This window comes from Zingiber officinale, unplaced genomic scaffold (assembly GCF_018446385.1).
Source record: "Zingiber officinale cultivar Zhangliang unplaced genomic scaffold, Zo_v1.1 ctg147, whole genome shotgun sequence".
In the NCBI taxonomy this organism is placed as follows: domain Eukaryota; kingdom Viridiplantae; phylum Streptophyta; class Magnoliopsida; order Zingiberales; family Zingiberaceae; genus Zingiber; species Zingiber officinale.
Window position 1 is genome coordinate 47,698 of NW_024589843.1, and position 5,142 is coordinate 52,839.

The 5,142-nt window shown below is 34.8% G+C and overlaps 1 pseudogene; it reads left to right on the forward strand.

Moving 5' to 3' along the window:
• Positions 1-749: 749 nt before the first annotated feature.
• LOC122036369 lies at positions 750-4,129 on the forward strand (annotated as a pseudogene).
• The last annotated feature ends 1,013 nt before the right edge of the window (positions 4,130-5,142 follow it).

The window sequence follows — 5,142 nt, forward strand, 5'->3', positions numbered from 1 at the left end:
ATTTTCTAGCTCCAGAGGCCTTTATATAGCTCATGGAAAACTTATCTCAAGCCTTGAGGGCGCCTCCAACGAGGTTGAGGGCGCCTCCAGCCGAGGTGAGCGTATAAAACTTTATCCGCGCGTAAACGATCGAGTTGACCCAGTTGAGGGCGCCCTCAACAATATTGAGGGCGCCCTCAACACTGTTAAGGGCGCCTCCAATGACTTTTTCAGCTTTTCTTCATCTTCAAGAAGGCTTCCGAAGTTTCGATCACTTGGGTGATTGTGCCCAACCGAAATAGGGCTCACCCGAACCTAATTTCCGGCCTTCTCCTCGAGCAAGCTTTCGACCCAGCTTCTCGTCCCTCAAACGCCGCGCATGTTCTTCTTATCCAACGGTACTCTTCCGCAGCTCTTTCGTCTTTCGGATGCACCGAGCCCGTCGACTCCCTTCTCGTGTCGTCCTTCTCGCTAGCTGCATCTTCCGCTCTACTTCCTGCTCTCCTAAGCTCCTGCACACTTAGACACAGGAATCAAATAACAAACATGACCTAACCTAACTTGGTTGATCACATCAAAATAACCATGGGATCCAACAGTATATTTGCCGCGTCAATGATATTGGATCGTTGATATGATTACAATAGACTCTCATTATTAGGTTCTAAAAAAATTCTAAAAATACAATAGACAAAGATGAAAAAGATAATGGGCTTTAAATATTCAAATATATGATTATTGGAGTATGTGCTTCAGAGTTGTCTTCTTGAATGGATGGTAGGCCAAGGGTCAAGTCTACTTCTATGTTAAATTTTAGCTTCTTAGCATCACTCAAGTGAAAAGGTGTAAAGTTTGTCTACGTTGTCTCATGATTGTTGAGGATCATCTAACCATGGTTGTCCAAACTATTTGTGATTTGTTACATGATTCTTCGTATTCCTCCATTGATCTCTATCTAATGCAATATCACTAGTAAAACTAATTTAGATCATTGAAATCATTCTTTATTATATAGGCTATCACTTGCTTTGGTCACTCTCTACTCCTTACGCCTTCCCTTCTAAGTTGAATTCTAACTATAAATATTTTCATAACTTTTGAACCTGGTCATACCATTTGAACATATTTTCTCATTTTATTATTTGTTCAAGCTTCATCTACTATTTTTTTTTGGTATTAATTCCCCAACTCTTGAGGTTATTATATTCTAATTGAAAATTTTGTTATGGTACTATTATACAGTTTCTTTGTTGTGCAACTCTGAGTTTGCCTTGCGGTCATATATATATAGAACATTTTTCATGCATTGGTAGCTGGGCCGACTTCTTTAATCAACATTGATGAGAAGGTGAATGCCAGCATAGTATATTGGTAGAATTTGTAGTTCTATGGCTTATTTCAAAAGATGACATAACTTTCGTTAACAAACTTTGTTCACTTTTTGTAATAAATTTTCAGGTTTGAGTCTTTTACTCTATGAGACTCTTTTTTGGTCTTATCTCAACTATCACTAACACATTCCCTTTCAAGAAAATATGCCAAGAGGGTTTCTTGGTATACACTTGCCATGCTATGCCTAACCAGTGGTTGTTTCTTTGCTAGTACAAGTGAGGTTCTTCTCCTATGTTGTTATCTGTTGTCAGTTGGTAACTATTCGATTCTTTTCTATATTTTGTTCATTCTTGAGTGCTCACCTTGGCTTAACCATAATTGTTGTCATTTATATTCTTATTTGGTGACAACTAATTTGTTTAATTTCATTGTTTCTTATCTCTATGTTAGCTTCTCTCATTCTTATGCGGTTACTCTTTCATCAACTCTTTTTCTTCTTCAGAAGCATCCAATGGTTGTTTCTTTAGCTACTGTTGGAGTGATCAAAGGCTAGCCATTCTCTAATTTAGTTTTTCTTCCCGTTACTTTCTTTTCATTGACAAAGGGAGGCTTCAGAAGAGTATTTTTATCAGGGCTATTAGTCTCTTTGTTTATTCTTATAAGGACATAAGGGCACTGACTATTGACTGGTCCTCCCCCCTCTCTTTCAAATTATCAGTAGTTCAACAATCTCTAACATTGGTCATGATTTTTATTTTTTAGAAAATTTTTTTGGTAGGCTGTTTCATTGTTTGTTGATTTTTACTGCTATGGAAGATGGGCATCCTTAGTATTTAATCTACTAAAATATAATGTTTGTGGAGGTGGTTAGTGTAACTTACATGGAACTGAAGGATTCTCATTTTACTTTAGGAACGAATTTAATAACTTCAATATCTATTTTGTTATTGCATTAATTTTTTTTTGCCATTTGTCCCTGTTGTGAGGAGGAAATATGGCCCTAAACTGTTGATTGTGGTCTCTCCCGTGTATATTTGGCTAGCTTTCATGTCATTACAACCTCACAAAGAAGAAAGGTATTGTTCATGAAGATTGATTGCTTTGTTGATCTCATTAGAAAATTGATTCTCTATAAGGCTAAACATTTAAGAATTCCTTTAGTCTTATACAAGTTTAAAATGATTTTGCCTGAGCCATTTTATACTCAATTCCAATTTTCTCTCAGTTAAACTAGATCATCTCATCTCAACTACTTGTTTTTCTTTTCTCACATGTTTATCTATGTTTAGAAATAATTTCAGTCCTTAGTTGTATATGATAGTTACTGTCTTGTCTAACATCGCATATAGATCTTCATCGAGATATGTATGCAAATTATAAATGCACAGCTTAATTTAGGTCTTATGCTAGAATAATTTGCTATGTCACAGATTTCTCTGTCCAATATATCCACTTATCGACATCGTAACAACTGCTGTCATTGATAGTTTCCTGGATCTTTTGCTAGATTTATCTATCCAATATATCTACTTATCTGCATCGTAGCAACTGCTGTCATTGATAGTTTCGTGGATCTTTTCCGCAACAAGAATGCAGTGGAAGACTCATTGATTGTTATGGTATGTTCTCACTTTCTTAATATGGTTCATTGTTTAAGCAAGTAACTATACTATGTTTGATTTATCCTTATCTATCTACACAGATTGCTAAGGGATTAAGATCCATTTTTCTTGACCTTATATTGTGTGCATCCCATAGCAGCACGTTCTCTAAATTTAATGGGTACTTTGTGTCTTTGGAAATATATAAACACTTGGGCCATCATGATATTATTGGAAATGGTAAGTTTTTTTTTTTATTTTATACTAGAATTATCTTGTTTGTAGTAAATTAATTATCAAGTTTTAAGATGAAATATTTCTACCAGTTCTTTTTGAAGGATCATCATTACTTTTTCAATGTTCTTATGTACCTTTGATAGTGTTTAGAATAAAAGGAAATAAAAATGAAAAATAATTCTACATAATTGATGCTCAAGGTGATCAAATTGTCACTTTATTCTCAAATTTTGTTTTGAAAATTTGGTTGATTACGTATACTGTTTGATTGGATTAGAATTTTTAATTTGATGCAATGCTTGCCTTTATGCACTGAGACTGTGCTTTGCATCGGAAGTGAATGACATTGTTATCCTTCTTCATTTTTTATGCCTTTGTACATTAAGGAAGTTCAATGGATAGATGAAGGATTTAGGGGTCTTCTTCCATTTCCTTTTAATTCAAGTTTGGGAGGCATGGCAGCTGCCCCACCTCATTTCAATGACAAGAACAAGGCTTCCCGTGGCCAATATGTAATTATCAGTTGTGTCTATTAATGAAATTTTTTAATGTCTTGCTTACCGTGCTAATCCTGCTTGTGACTGGATTTGCAGTTTTGAGACATCAAACTCTGCACCTTCTATGTGGAGCTAGATTTGCAAAGGCCATATCCAACTCGAGGAAGCAACTTATTGACATGAGAGGTAGGCGTACCTTCTTTAGTTCCGCTTTTGAACAAATATCCCCATAAAGATTCATTTGTGTGTTCTTAATAGATCTGTTCTTATAACATTGTTATCTAGGATTAGCATTTATTCTGTTAAATGTGATTTATGCACCTGTAATTATTCCGGTGAAGTTTGCATTCTGTTAAACTAAATTATGACCTTTGTAGAGAACTTATTGGTAACCATGGACCTTGTGAAGATAGCAGATTTTGGCCTTGCTCGTGAAGTTCATTCAAAGCCACCATTCACAGAATATGCTTCAACATGCTGGTAAGTATGTTTGTGACAAGCACTTGTGATCTTATATTTTTTTTATTTTCACGTACTTTGGTTGTGGTGATGTCATATCAAGCTCTGGAAGTTTTGCATCAATCTTCTATTTACAGTTCTATAGTTGGTTAGTGAACTGATCCAATATATTTATATAATCAGCTTTGTTTTTATATGATATTATTATATTATTCAATGTCAGATATGTGGGCAATGGGAGTTATCATGGCTGAACTTTTCACTCTTCGTCCCCTTTTTCCTAGATTGAGGTACTCATCAAATTGGTGCATGTTCTTTGTTAACTATAAAACTTATAATTTCTATTACCCTATTACTATAAAGGGATATTGTAGACCCTTTGTTGACCAGCTATTTGCACATTGTTTTTTTGCTAAATGACTAACGCTTTAGGTTAATTTGAACATTCAGTAGAGGTTAAGTAGTTATAAGTTAATTTCATTGTTTGATGTCTCAACCCCTCTACCAGCTAATTTATTTGGACTACAATTTTTAGTGAGGCAGATGAGTTATTTAAAATATGCAATGTTATTGGATCTCCAAATAGCTACTCTTAGTTAGAAGGATTACAACTTGCAGAAGTAATGAAATATCAGTTCCCGTAAGTGTGTATGTTGCTCTGTAAATTTATTTTTCCCTAGTCCAAATGCCTTTTCTATACAACTGATTTATTAGGATCACTGAGTTCTCATTCTTTTGAGAATTTTTACCATTTATCAATTGGTTTGCACATGGGAATTGCAAACTTGAGATACAAACATAACCTATCTTTGGCGGCAGCATGATTGTTGTCTTGTTGCTTCTTTGATGATCTTAGGTTTGGTGTTCAGATATGGAAAACAATTGTTTTATATTTTTCTTCTCTTTGTGTTTTGATTCAAATTGAGGAACATTGTTAATATCCTATGAAAACATGAATAAATTTTTGATAATGTCTTATTTTGACGGCCTTAGTTTGCTGGTATCCCTCTTTTCGTGCTGATTCCAATAGCCAGCAA